General features: G+C 35.6%; 1 protein-coding gene across 1 annotated transcript in view; it reads right to left on the bottom strand.

Annotated features, from left to right (window-relative positions):
- The window catches only part of LOC137046630 (NACHT, LRR and PYD domains-containing protein 12-like), a 340,026-nt gene that overhangs the window by 70,848 nt on the left and 253,075 nt on the right, over positions 1-16,103 (bottom strand). The window lies entirely within an intron of this gene.

Here is a 16,103-nt window from a genome sequence, read left to right as displayed (position 1 = left end):
ACGACAAAATCTGAGTATATTGAGGTCTAGCCTATTTGACAACACAAGGAAATTGCTTAAAGACATCTAGACATGTATGTTATGTTAAGTAAGGGATAATGTATAGCGAGGCAGTTGTTATAGCGAATACAACACCGACAGGTTGTTTAGGAGCCTGGCGTGAAGCGGAGGGATCTTAAATCAGCTTGAAAGGGGTTGTATTCGCTATAACAACCGCCTCGCTATACATTATTCCGCTTATTACTTGGCTACTACCTACCAAATAAATAAATAATTTGACGCAACATATTGATTTAAAAGGGAGTTTATTGATTTAAAAACTATTGCTTCCGTTAAAGAAAATAATCTGTTCGGTCTCTAAGGTTAGAATCCTACGTCCATGGCAACGCTCTATTTTTCATGACAACGGTCTGTTATCCTAAGATTAGTGCTGCATTACACCTGCCAATATGAACTAGATTAAAAAGTTTGAAGACAAACTTTAAGTTGGCTTGGAAGAGAGTTGATCAGAAAGTTTGAAAAGGTTTGAAATAGTTTAAAGTTTGAAATAGTTTCATAAGTTTAAAGTTTTAGATAGATAGATAGACAGACAGACAGACAGACAGACAGACAGACAGACAGACAGACAGACAGACAGACAGACAGACAGACAGACAGACAGACTGACTGACTGACTGACTGACTGACTGACTGACTGACTGACTGACTGACTGACTGACTGACTGACTGACAGACAGACAGATAGATAGATTAAATGAGTCTCATAGAATGTCAGTTTGAGTGAGTCTGAGCTTCAGTGTTTAGATTTGAATTTTGTCAGTTGGTCAGTTTGAACAGTCTTTCGCTCATTTGAACATTCCGTCAATGAAAGTCAAAGGGACTTTTCCGAGTTTTAATCAGCATTTTTAGGAAAACCCTAAGTCGGATCAGTCTGAAAAGATAAGGCAACCCGAGTCAGAACAGTTTGAAAGTCTGAGCCGAGTTTGTAGCTTGAACAGTCTAAGAGGAGTAGCAATTCGTTTTTTAGTCTTAAGCTTTATTAAGTTTTAAGCCACCCTAATGTTTGTGATTGTTGCTGAACATTTGAACATTAACGACATGTTTTAAGCATATTTACGCAGACGCCACTGTATTAGTCAGTCAGTTTCACGACAAGTAATGCTCATTGAAGTATTAATGCTAAGCATTAAAGTGCAACGTCTTCCTTACTTCCCGTTAAAACAGTACTTCGTTTAATTCAATTCCAATAAAAGCCGTACATACCAGCAAAATGCTCTTCATCGATCCTGTGTGCTCAGGGTTGCCAGGTCCCAGAAATATTTCTAGCCCAATGACAACTCAAAACCCGCCCAAATGGAATGAAAACTAGCCCAATATTTCAGTGTCCAATCAGATTAGACAACCACTGGATTCCCATAAAGGGCCCACAAATAAACTCATATATAAAATTGATATAAAATTGATTGTTTAAAAAAAAAAAAAGTCTCTTCTGCTCACCAAGGCTGCATTTATTTGATCAAAAATACAGCTAAACAGTATTATTGTGAAATATTTGTACATAAAATAAATAACTATTAAAAATAACTTTTTTTATATATAATCTAAAATGCAATTTATTTATGTGATTCAAAACTGAATTTTCAGCTGAATTATTCCAGTCTTCAGTGTTACATGATCCTTCAGAAATCATTGTAATATGATGATTTGCTCCTCAAGAATTATTTATTATTATCAATGTTGAAAACATCATTTATCTGAAATATAAAGCTTTTTCAACTTCATAAATGTCTATACCGTCACTTGATTAATTTTTAAGGAATCGTTGCTGAATAAATGTATTCCTTTCTTTGTTTACCCACCCCCTACCCCCGGTAGTACAATGTTACTAAAGTTTTCTATTTCAGATGAATACTGTTTTGTTTTTGTTTTTTACTTTCTATTAATTAAATAATCCTAAAAGTGTTTTAACATTGATAATAACCATATGTTTGTTGAGGAGGAAATAATTATATTATAATGATTTCTGAAGGATCATGTGACACTGAAGACTGGAGTAATGATGCTGAAAACACAGCTTTAAATCACAGGATAAATTACACTTTACTATATTCAAATAGAAAACAGTTTCTTTATATTCTAATAATATTTCACAATATTACAGTCAACATTACTTTTTTATTTTTAATAAAATAAATGGAGCTTTGTTGAAGATACTTATTTCAAAAACAATCAAAATAGTCGATTCCAAAATTGTGTGTGTGTGTGTGTGTGTGTGTGTGTGTGTGTGTGTGTGTGTGTGTGTGTGTGTGTGTGTGTGTGTGTGTGTGTGTGTGTGTGTGTGTACAGTTTACAATCTCAGGGCTGTCTTCATTTAGACATATGCTCTCTTCCCCACCCTTCTCATGTGGTGCTGAATAGATTTCAGCAGTAAAGAGAGAAAGCATCTGTGGTGATGGTTTTCTCCATTTACCTCCATTTACCGAACCCATGCTTTAACCACCAAAGGCATAACTTATGTGACGTGATGATGCTTGATTTGTGAAATGCTCAAGTGACGTGTCTACTCACGTGCAGCGGTTGTTGCCAAGTGAATTCGTTCCCAGGGATCAATACCCACTAATAAACCGTTCCATTTAATTTTTTCTTTGGCTCTTTTATATTGTTTCGCGGCCGCGGTACTTTTTAATTGTAGCCCAAAAAAACGCAACCCGCGGCTCCGTAATTTTTCCCGCAGCTCATTTTTTAAAATAGCCCAATTGTGCGGGAAAACCGCGACCCTGGCAACTATGTGTGTGCTGCTTCCAGCGTTGTTTTGGAGTCGTTTGGGGCACGTCACGAAGGAGCTGCGTGTCAGCTTAACCAATGAAAAGTGGAGGGGGCGCGCAAGATGGCGACCGGTGTGGAGGTAGTTTTGAGAAGCTGAGGATAAAAATTTGTTCCTTCACTTCAAAACGTTCTTTTTTGTTCAATAAATTGACCAATCGGATATCTAAATGTAAGATCCTAATAGTTAATAAATAATTAACCCGGACAGTTGCTTTAAATTGCTTTTGAGCGTTGTAACTAACTGAGAGACTGCATCGAATGGCGGAAAAACGAAAAGAGAGGGAGAGTAAAGGCAAAGAAAAAAGCCTAACAAAGCCATTGACAAAGATGAAGAACAAAGACGATGAAGTGCACATTTGCGGCACTGACATTCAAATGGTCCACGCATATGTTATGCAAGGCACAACGATCCCTTTACCGGATTCAACTCCCAGCACACCTGATCCAAAGAAAAGCAAAAGTGAACCGTCCCTGTCTGAAATCCAAGAAAACATCATGCGATGCATAAACGAAAGAGTCAATGGAGTAGAGGAGCTCTTAAGAGCAAATACAGTGAGTATTGAAGCTTTAAAGAAAACGACGGAATTCCTCTTCAATGAATTAAAGCCCATCTTTCAAGTTGAAGATCACTGTGAATGAACGTGTAGATAAATAGTATAGGAACTCGACTTGCGTGAAGAAATGAATCATAAATGTGCATTAAAACAGTTTTTTAAAAGAAATTGTGAGTAAAATTACTTCCGTTGTGAACAACGCTCTGATCGGAAGTGACAGCGAAGAGGTTGCAGTTGGGATAAATGTCAACTCTTACGACGGGCTATTGCCGTATAATTACGAGCCGCCTAGGCGAGAGGGGGTCAGGGAGGTTTAAGGGGTAGGGTTAATGGACAGAGGAGAGAGATAGAGTTGTGGGATAACTACGTACATGTTGCGGCATTAGTTTTGGCTTTTGTTCACACAGCGCTCGTCCCGGGTCGAACCCCGCAATGTTACTAGGTCCCAGACCCGGGTTCAATTCGGTAATTAATTCCGTGACGTGGTTGCTTTCACACAGAAGGCTACCAGGCAATGTTCCGGGAATATTGCGGGTCCGACGTGCAGTGTGAAAGGGGCTTTGATGAGTGACCACAGGGTAACGTTATAGCTAATTGTGGCTAACGTTGTCTCCATGTTTATCACATTGCAGTATCTTTAATAAATCATATTTAGCAATATTATTGTCGACTTTGTTGTTTTTCAAGCATCCATGTAGATTGTCACCATCTATGCCAGCAATATGTGTCTTAAAATAATTAATTTAGATCCCAGATTTTAAATGAATGTTGTAGGATGTAGGCTATAGCTTACACACGTGACGGTCAGATAGGGATAGACATTCTGCGCATTTCTACACAACATAATTTATCGTGAAATTTTGTAGAAATTGCTAGCTGATGTTTAATCATTAACTGCTTTTAAACCTAGGTGTCCGCATGTTCTGCTTCTGCAGATGTCAAGCGTTTGGGCCGTATATCTGAACAACATAACCGGACAGCTGGAATTCCGAGCTTAGTCGACTGTTATACTACTCACCTCTTAGTATTTCTGACGGACATAATGTAAATGAGCTCACATGTACTGTGGAGTACGTGTATGAAAGCAGTTGTTAGTCTTTCGGCTAGGACGGGAATATGCTGTTCATGTAAATACAGTCATTGTAACAACGATCTTTTATTGATTCACCATTGTGACAACAGAATTCACCATTGTGACGACTCAAACCTACTATAACTATAATTACGATAACGAAAATCTCTATTTTCTGTTTCCACCTCTCAGACTACGTAAACCCACACTGAGAGCCAGGGCTGCAGCGCCTTTGTTTGCCTGTCGTTGCGTCATATGACGCGTTCTCTGGGAAAAGGCGGGTTTTTGGAGCGTAGCTTAGAACAGGCACTTTTTTTCTTAATTTCTGCACGTGGGTGTTGTAAAACATATGTATTCTTATGTATGTCTTTTTAAATTGACATTTTCATACAATATTCTGTATAAAATTAGTTATAAAATTAAATTGAAAGATGGCCTTTAAAGGATGTCAAAGATGACGTGAAAATTTTGAAGAAGGACATGAAGGCGATCCATGAGGTCAGTGATGCTCATGGAAAGAAAATGTCAGAGATCGATTCCAGGCTTAATGAAGTAGAACGGTATAAAAGAAGATGGAATCTGCGATTGTACGGTCTGGCTGAGCAAACAGGTGAAGATGTAAAAGCACAGGTCGTGGATATCTGTTGTGCAGTTCTTCCAAACCTTACGACAAAAATACAACAAGATGTAGATACAGTACACAGACTCGGACGAAAAGTTGAAGGAAATGTCACGAGAGGGAGAATTGTCATCATCCAGTTCGTGTCCAGATCCGTACGAGACATGCTTTGGAAAGCGGCGAAAACTAGCATCTACCTGAAATCCAAAGAGCTACGGTTTGGAGAGGATTTAACATCCATGGACAAAGCCATACGCAAACAACTCTGGCCAAAGGTAGAAGCGGCTCGGCAGGCAGGAAAGAAGGCTTACTTTGTCGGCGTACGAGCCTTCGTTGATGGAAAAGAAATACCCCCTTAAAGACTAAATATAGGCACGTAAGTCGTGATGAAGAACTACACATGGACACAGGTATTCTTTAGGTCGGTGAAAAGTGCAGTCGTAATCTGAGTTGTTATATACAACGGAATATTTTTTTCAGTTCATGGACTGAACGGATCTTTGCTGTTTAAAATAGCCTTAATAGGCTGTATAATATTATGTTGCACAGTTTTTGATTGAGGTTAAGTATTATTAAGGTCAATTTGGGTTTTAATTATAGCCTATATTTTTGAGGTGTTAGGAACATGTTTTGTTTCACATTTGTTAATTCTAAAGTTGCTTATATAGCGCATTGGTATCTTTGTCAGTTTTATCTTTAAATGTCAGGGGAATTCGTGATTTATTGAAAAGGAAAGCTGTTTTTTTGTTTTGCAGGAAATTTAAATGTGACTTATTATTTTCAAGAAACACACGCATCTTTGTCAGACTATAATTTTTGGAAGAGTCAATGGGGGGATGATTTATGGATGTCATATAGGAGTAATCGGGCAGCTGGTGTTGCAGTCTTAAAAGGTACATTTAAGGGGAAAATAATTACAGCTAAATTGCATGATTCAGGTCGTTGGGTGATACTGGTAATAGAAAAGAATGCTGAATTTTTTATTTTGTATATGAATATTTATGCAAGTAATTTTAACACACAAAACAAAACTTTATTTTTGAATTTTGAAGACCAAATTGAAAGATTAATGGAACAATACAGCAACGCCAAATTAGTACTTGGAGGGGATTTTAATACAATATGGGATGCTGAAAAGGACTGTTTTCCACCTCGTCCAAGTAGCAGGTCTGTTCTTCCAGAATTGAATAATTTATGTTCCACTTTTGACTTGATTGATATATGGAGACATACGTATCCAGAAAAAAATCCAGTTTACATGGTGTAAAAGAAATCTTTCTCAACAATCACGTATAGACTATTGGTTAATTTCAAGTAATTTAATGAAATGCGTTAATAAGGTCTCTATAGAGCCATCTGTTCTTACAGATCACAAAGCTATTTTTCTTTCATTAAATACAACTGAATCCAAAGATGTAAAAAAATTTACATACTGGAAAATGAACCAACATATATTGACAGATATAAAGTTTAGAGATGAAGCAAAAAAGGTTATCATAGATAGCTGGAAGGAGGCAAATTTAAAAAATAATTTTGGTTTAAATTGGGAATTAATGAAGTATAAAATCAGAACTTTAGCCATAAGAAGAGGAAAGGAAATAGCGAACCATAGAAGAGAAAAAGAAGAAAAAATTATATGTGAAATTATAAGCCGGTCTGGAAATTGTAATATAGATTAAGAAAAGGAAAGAAAATTATTACAATTACAATTGGATTTAGATAAAATATATGAATATAAGGCAAAGGGTGCCTTCATAAGATCAAGGAAAAAATGGTTAGAGGAAGGAGAAAAAAAATACCAAATATTTTTTTAACATGGAAAAAAGAAATGTAGAAATTACATCTATGGTCAAATTGAATATAAATGGACAGTTAACAGAAAATTCTAAAGAAATATCAAAACATGTAGCTGAATTTTATGAGAAATTGTATTCTCATGATAACAAATTGAGTGATGCACAGTCATTCTTAGAATCTATTAAAGATGACATACAAAATATAAGTGAGCCTGCTATTGAAATGTGTGACCAAGAGATTTCTTTAAATGAAGTATTTCACTGTATTAACAAACTCAAAGACAATAAGTCACCCGCGAATGATGGTTTGATTAGTGAATTTTATAAATATTTTCAAAATGAATTATCACCCTTTTTGTTAGCTGTATTTAGAGAAGCTATACAAAAAGGTTATTTACCCAATTCATTGAAAAAAAGGTTTGATAACCTTATTACCAAAGCCCAATAAGGATATATTCATTTTAGATAATTGGCGTCCGATTACGCTAATCAATAATGATGCAAAAATTTTTGCACGAATATTTGCCGAAAGATTGAAGAAATGTCTTGATCCCATAATTGATGATTGTCAATCAGGATTTATGAAAGGTCGACATATTTGCAATAATATTAGGCTCATTTTAGATTTAATTGACTACAATGAATTTATTACAGATAACAGTTTTATTTTATTTGTAGATTTTTTTAAAGCTTTTGATACTGTCGACCATAACTTTATGTTGGAGACCTTAAATTATTTTGGTTTTGGAGTATACTTTAAAAAAGCTATTCAAACACTATGCAATGACTGTAACGGCTCAGTTAAGTTATCATACGGAACCTCATCCAGATTTAAAATTTGTAGAGGCATACGTCAAGGTTGTCCCATCTCACCGTTTCTTTTCTTACTTGTAACACAAACCATGGTCATACATATTAAAAGAGATACATTTCGTGGTATTAGACTTTTGGAGAAAGAGTTAAAATGCTCTCAATTAGCGGACGACACTGCCATTTAAAAAAAAAAATGAAACTGAAATAAAAAAAGCTATTGGGTGCCTTAATATTTTCTCATCTGTATCTGGTTTATGTTTAAATATTAAAAAATGTGTTTTATTCCCCTTGAAAACATGTAATCATAATGACATACTTGGTATTCCAGTAAAGGAGATTGTAGATTATTTAGGTATTAAAATCTGTAAAGATCAAAAAGAGAGAAATAATTTGAATTTTATTCCAATTATTAGGAAAATTAAACAAAAATTTAACTCATGGTTAATGAGAGATCTTTCATTAAAAGGAAGAATATTACTATCCAAAACTGAAGGGTTATCGCGTTTGGTGTATACAGCTTTCGCTTTAGACGTTCCACAATCTGTCATAAAAGAGGTGGATACTGTTTTGTTCAATTTTATTTGGAAGAACAGACCACATTATTTAAAAAAAAAATATTCTATGCAATCCAATTGAAGATGGTGGTCTAAATGTACTTGACTTTAATACTGCCAATTGTGTATTCAAGAACAAGTGGATAAAGAACTACTTGAACTCTAAAGGCAAAATTTGGAATATCATCCCTGAGTTCGTTTTTGATAAATTGGGGGGTTTAGATTTTTTTTGAGGTGTAATTTTGATGTAAACAAGATTCCGATAAAACTTTCTTCCTTTCATAAACAGGTTTTTTTATTTTGGATGCTCATCTTTAAGCATAACTTTTCTCCACACAAATATGTGATTTGGAACAACAAATTTATTAGATTTAAAAATAAATCTTTATTTTATAGAAATTGGTACAATAATGGTATAATATTAGTCAGACAGTTATTTAAGAATAATGGGCATCTATTTAATTACTGTGAATTCCTTAATTATTATAATATCCCTGTTACTGCTAAAGAGTTTGCAGTAGTATTTGATGCCATTCCTAGTGGGCTTATTCAACTTTTGTCAGGTAATATAGCTTATGAATCTCTCCCTGTATATACAACCAATCAGTTAAGCATTAATGGTGTGAAAATTGTAGAAAAAAAATGTAATAGCGTTTATATTAAAGAATTATCTAGAACTACATTATTACCAAAATGCAAAACTTTTTGGAACTCAATATATAATCAGATTGAATGGAAAGAGGTTTGGAGTTTGCCCAGTAAATACTGTCTCACTAATAAAATTAAAGAAATTACATATAAAATTATTCACTTGATTTATCCAGTGAAACAAGTTGTCTCAAGATTTTTTAGAGACATGGAGAAAACATGTGCCTTTTGTAACACTGAAGAAGAATCCATAAAACACTTATTTTTTGAATGTGTATTTACCCAGTTGTTTTGGATTGATGTTGAGTATTTGATATTTAAATTCACAAAGTGTAAGATACGACTATCTGGTAAAGATATATTTTTGTTATACAAAAACAAGAATTTGGAGCAGAATTTGGTGGTTAACCTAACAATTATTTATGGAAAATACCATATACACAAACAGAAATGGACAAATAATAAACCTAACATTATACTATTTAAAATTGAACTTAAACATTATATTGAGGCCCTAAAAGATGCAAGAAATAAAAAAGCGATAAGAATGTATAGAATTTTTAAATCCTTTTCTTTTTGAAATTTTGTTAATTTTCCCCTGAACACTTTTTTTTTTCTATTTGCTTTGTTACTATTTTATTTTATTACCACAGGTAATCTGACATTTTTTTAAATTAAAGATACATTAATTATCAACATTGCCTCAATGTCTGTGTGTTTGGGCAGATTTTGGCAACAGCCATTAGGATTGTTTAGTGATTTGGTCTTAAGGGGGTCGCACACCGGACGTGGAGCTCGGCGGCGTGCCGCGCAGCGTCTCAGGTATCGCACACCGGACGCACACATTCTAAAAGGATTTTAAGAGGCTACGTTTATTATATATTCCCCCAAAATATGTTTAGACTTTATTCAAGCTGTTGAACTCCTTTAAATTTAATGTAAAACAATTGTGTCTTGTAGCAAAGGGTGAAATCAGTATACCTTAACGATAATATACTTTTAATATAAAGCCTTGAAATGGTGCACTGTGGCGCGGCAGGATTTAGAACAACTTCCTAAGTCGCCGCGGACAGGCGCCGAATGCCGCCACCGGTGTGCGTAGACTCATTGAAAACAATGTGTTCGAATTTTAAAGACATGGCGCGCCGCCGAGCTCCGTGTCCGGTGTGCGACCCCCTTTAGTGTCTTAGGAGTCCTCTTGACTACTCCTAGTAGCGTTGTGAAATACCCTTAGAGCAAAAATGTAGGAGTCCTAAAATTAGGACTGACACATTATTTTTTGGCTGGCGAGGCGTTATCTCTGCATTCACCGGGCACCAGTGCCTTCTGAAGCCTTGTTTTGCCGTTTTGTAGTGTGGTTTTTGTCAAGTTTACTAAAGTAAACATCACGCATGTTCTTCTCGCCATTGTTTCTTGATGGTTTATAGAACAATTACTCTGAGTTGTCCTCTGTTGTTTCAAAGAACAGCACAACAGCGAGCACGTCGAGTATTAACACTTCTACAAAGAGAGTATGCTGCGGAGACAGACGAACGTATAAACGTATAAAGTCTTTCTGCCGCAGGTCTAACGGTCAACAGGCTGTGCTCCAGACATGTTACTTTTTAACAATCACAGTCAGTGGAGGCACGCGATGCGGGGACAGACGAACAAGGCTTTCTGCCGCAGGTCTAACGGTCAACAGGCTGTGCTCCAGACATGTTAATTTTTAACAATCACAGTCAGTGGAGGCTCGCGATGCTGAGACAGACAAACGTATAAACAAGGCTTTCTGCCGCAGGTCTAACGGTCAACAGGCTGTGCTCCAGACTAACCCACATAATGAAGACATGTTACTTTTGACAAAATAAAAACCAGTCACGGTGTGGCCTGAGGTAGGCCAGCTATTTTTATTTGACAAAAAATTATACCGGTTGTTCAAAGTTTCAAACTGATTCAGAGTATTTTCGTTTTGTCATTTTAATTCAGTAATTATTTAAGTGAAAATATTTACTGTAGGCCTATTTATTGTATGCTTTTTATTTACATGATTTTATTCTGTTTTTCTCTGTTGTCAGTCTCTTACATGTCTGCATCTCAAGAGATTGAGATTATGTTTTATAAAGAAAGGAGGATTGAGGAGCACATTCAAACTGTCTGTCTAATCAGCGTGATAGGAGGCATATATACACAGCCAAGAGCCGACTCCCACATACATAGTTTCCTCACTCTAGGTCTGTGAGTCGGGGCAAAACTCTTGGTTTGGGATAAATTCAAGAGCTGAGAGCACTCGATCGCTTCGGACAGCACATCAAATACACTTATATTGTTTTACTTTATTCAATAATTTGTGTGAACACATAAAAACAACGACCACAGGTTTTCTGACGTTTCTATTTATTAAAGCTACACTGTGTGATATTTTCCCCCATCTAGTGGTGTAAAGGTATATGACCATCCAGTGAATAATAGTTTCTGCTCCTCTCAATTTCGATTTCGTTTCAACTCGGTGGCCGTTTTAAACATGGCTTCCAGTTCGACCTCTTCGGTGAGTGTTGCTTCAAGTGATGAGGTTACTTTTGAAAACTATTATAATTTGCAGTTATTTAATTTGCCAAATGATCTATGATCAAATTAATCTATGTAAAATTAATAATAGTTTTACGTTTTCGTTATTTCTTACCATTTCATTGCTAACATCAGCTATCAGGTTCCCAGACGAATGCAAGCTAATAATAGTAAAGTAACTTTTATCAGTGCTATCGTTATTCTGTATATTGTACGACATCACTAGCGTAAGGCAAACAAATTATAATGCAATTAAAATATTAATCTCATGTTATCCGTCATAGAACACGGATTTATGTTATAAGTTAAACAATACTTTTTCATCATTGACGCGAGGAAAACTATCCTAGACGTCGTTCTAGTGTTATGCACAGCACACCATGATATAATTAGCCAAGCAACAATAAAACTTCCAATATACACAAATAGGCTGAATTAATATTACCTGTCGAGAAGAAAGCAGGCAATGTCGGCGTTCTTTTTAAAATCGTTGCTCCTCATGAGCTCTTTCCATCTTGGAAAGGCCACTCCAATATTTACTTTTGTCTTGTTGATTTGCCTGTTGCGTTGCCGTCTTAATTTTCTTTTCCGCTTCCTTGGCGACTATGATACATATTCCGCAATGTTACTAGGTCCCCGACCGGGGTCGAATTCGGTAATCAATTCTGGGACGTGGTTGCTTTCACACAGAAGGCGACCCAGCAATGTTCCGGGAATATTGCGGGTCCGACGTGCAGTGTGAAAGGGGCTTAAGAGTGATCCTCCATCGTCATATAGCAGCCTCAAGCAATCCTCCTCTTTACATTCGACACGGTGCCATCGAGTGTAAAAACGCGAAAAGCGAAGCTTGATTTTACAGGTATGTCCCTCTTTGGCAAATGTACTTTCAATATGGAGGAGCAACATGGCGACCGCCATCCGAACCCTCACCCGTATGTATTTTCAATGGTATATTATAAACTTACGAGAATACATTATTACTTGAAAGAAGTAAATATACATTAATGAGCACATATATTTTTGAAAGAACTACGTGATTTTAGCTAATAATAAACTAAAAAAGTTACACAGTGTAGCTTTAAAGATACATTAATTATCACTGTCGCCTCAGTACTGTATAGAGTCTTTGCGCGGAATTGCAGCAACAGCCATTAGGATAGTTTAGTGATTTAGACTTAGTGTCTTAGGAGTCTCCTTGACTATTCCTAGCGTTTTGTGGATATAGGAGCTATTTTTAGTGCTAAAATGCTTTGTGAAATGCTCTTAGAGCAAAAATGTAGGAGTCATAAAATTAGGACTGAGACATCCATTATTTTAAATCAACATGTTAGGAGCTACTTTTAGCCTTAAGATGTTTTGTGAATACGGCCCCAGACCCATTAATAACCTAAATATATTTAAATTAGTTTATTTAAAAAGTAGTTTTACTTTGTTTTATTCTAGAAAAGATCCAGGATGGTTTTAAACCAGAAAAGTTGAATACGTTTTATAACAGATTGTACACTGAGCACTTTAAACTCCTGTGAGCTTTACTCACACACAGACATCAAGATTCAGCCTATGAATCTCAACAATGGTGACATGCTTCACGCCACAATGCATTCTGGGAGCATCATGCTAAACTCATCCATGGCTCCCAGAATGCATTGTTGCGTGAAGCATGTTACCATTGTTGAGATTCCAGGGTATATACAGCAATCCTTAAGTTAAATTTACTACTTTTTAATACCTTTTTTACTACCTTCAGAATATTTTTTAAAACCATCACGACACTGAATTGCAAGACTCAGCGACCTTTCTATTATTTACACAGATTTTGACACATAACATACAAAAAATAATAGATTTAGAATCGACAACAGGAGGTAATCTGTTATAAGTTATCATTCAGACACAGTAAAATACATCTCAACATTCACAAAGGTTGGTTAAGGAGAAGCATTACTGCATACACATTTGATTTCAATTAATAATTGGTAATTCAGCAATTCAATTATTTAGTTTTTTTTCCAACAACAAAACCTGAGCCAAATATCACATTTCTATAACTGTGATAAGTTGTAGAGTTTAACAAAATACAAAAAACTAGAGCTGTCAATCGATTAAAAACTTTAACTAGATTAATCACACATTTTTTCTGATGAAAAGAAATGTTTTTGTACGTTTTTAATATAATAATTACAAAGTTAATCAAGTTAATGTAGAAACAACATAAAGACAGTATATTTTAAATATTTGTTTAATGGCATCTTTTTATGAATGAAGGCCAGTATTGCTGATAGTAATACAGCTACTGATTTATTTATTTTTTTTACATTTATTATTAGGCTTATAATAAATAGAACCGTTTTTAATTTAAGTAAACTTAAAACAATGCTAACATAAACCCATAATAAATGTCATGTTTACTCCTGCCCTTCCTGTCTTAACAGTTAGGAAATTTAATAAAGTTATCAAAGTTATATGCAGTCTGCACTGCATAAACTATAAATGAAATAGTTAATCCTTATTAAAGCTACAAAAGTTATTTAGTCAAGAGCAGCGAGTCATTTTCTCTGTTCCCTTTGTTCTTTAACTTTACTGACAGGAAGCTTTATTGGCTGCTGTCCCTTTAAGAGCAGACAGACACGCGGATCTCACTGTTTATATACTGTCAATGGATCGTGCCTCATTCTCTTACAACTCTTTTTGTTCATTTTAGACTTTATAGAAATCATTTAAGATTGCTCTTATGAGGATAGTCGTTGAAGATATGCCTTGAAGCAAGTCTAAAATAAAACGTAAGCCAGCCACTTCTGTTGAGCGCGCAGTGATCTGATGCCGAACGACCACTGAATATGACGTCAGCATCAAACATACGATGAGACGGAGACGAAAGATCTTTGATTATGTGCCCAGATATGCTAAAGGCCATATTTAAACAAACTAACGCGAACGCAGATAGCATTTCATTCAGAATAGGACACCTGATAGTCTGAAAAAATAATACCTAATTTGGAAAAAAATAATACCTCTGAGACCACATTTAACACTTTTAATGGCCTTAAATTTGACCATTTGGATTTATCACTTTTTAATACTTTTTAAAACCCAGCGGACACCCTGGATTCATAGTCTGAATCTTGATGTCTGTGTGTGAGTAAAGCTCGCAGGAGTTTAAAGTGCTTAGTGTACAATTTGTTTTAAAGAAATTATTCAACTATTCTGATTAACACTGTGCTGGATCTTTTCTAGAAACACAATAAAACAAAGTTAAGAGTATATTGCTCATACACAGTCATAAGATTGGTGAATTAAGCCACTACACAATGATCATATTCTGATCATCAAGCAGCCGATAGCATCTGAGCATGTTTTCTCTGCTTTTATTGCCATAGCAAACTCAGTCACAGCAGCCAGAGAAACACTAACATTAAAAAGTAGTCAAACTGCCCAACTAAAGAAAACACTGATCGCCATAATGGTGAAAAACCCCCTCTATTAATTTTCAATAAGAGCTTATGTAGATTGACCAAAATAAAATCAGTCTGGTTAGTAATGTGTGAAGCTGGTAATTCTGTTTGTGGAGTTAATCCTCTGATGAGATCTTTAGAGATTAAATGTCTTATTTTATCTTCAGTTGATTTCTTCTAAAGCTGTGGCTGAAGTCAGTTGTAGTTCTTGTGTTTCTCTTTCCTTTAGTGATTCTGCTTGTTGTCATCAGGTAACAGCTTATTAACAGCAGGTGTGCATCATTAATGCTTAATCATCACTTAATTATCTCATTAACTTCAACACTGATTCGGTGTTACATTTAACACTGAGTGTGGACTCATAGTGGACTCATATAAACACCAGCAGTGTTCATTTAACACTGAGGATTTTGCTGTGTAGTAACTGTGGCTTTGGGAGTGGCCTCATAGGGCAGCGAAGCATTCTGGGAATTGCATCCAGGGACGGTTAAAATTTGCACCCAGGCACAGTACGGAGCAATCCTACTAGTCAATTGAACAAGACTTTGGGGGTCAGAGGGCTTGGGTCACCTTCAGATCAGCTAGTGTGAGTACCCTCTGCTGCTCATGGTGCGGATCTCACACGTACCTCGTTCGCAATTATTTTTGTTTGTTTAAGGATACTTGTGTGTGTTTTTGTTCATTCAAGCACGAAAGAGAACTTGAGTTTGGTGTATATAAAGGAGATATAAATTAAATATTGCACATTATTATTAACGCATTAATGAATGTGAAATTCAAACCTCAGTATGGTGAGTTGGCAGTTTGGACTCTTCAGTCCAGCACAGATCAGCTTCACTGCTGAATACTGCAGGCGATTGTTACTCAAGTCCAGCTCTCTCAGGGGGGAGTTTGGTGATAGTAGAGCTGAAGCCACAACTTCACAATGCTGATCATTGAGATTCAAGGCTGTTAATCTGAACAAAGAGAATACTCCTTAGGTTACCAACATTACCATGAAATATCATATTGATTAACATTCTGGTCTTCAATCAGCAAAATTCACTTAAAGACTGAAGATGATTATAAAATGGAATAATGTCAATATCAAAAGTAGCAACAAGTATCTGGTGTGGCCACCAGTAGCTTTAAGTAGTACAATGGTTTTAAATCTACTTATTTTAGTTATTTGTTTTAATCTGTGGACACTCCTAATTTCTAAAACAAAAATAAATGAAATACA

The sequence above is a fragment of the Pseudorasbora parva genome, chromosome 2, assembly GCF_024679245.1.
Source record: "Pseudorasbora parva isolate DD20220531a chromosome 2, ASM2467924v1, whole genome shotgun sequence".
Taxonomy (NCBI): domain Eukaryota; kingdom Metazoa; phylum Chordata; class Actinopteri; order Cypriniformes; family Gobionidae; genus Pseudorasbora; species Pseudorasbora parva.
Note: the sequence above shows the minus strand (reverse complement) of the source record. Positions and strands in the feature narration are given on the sequence as shown.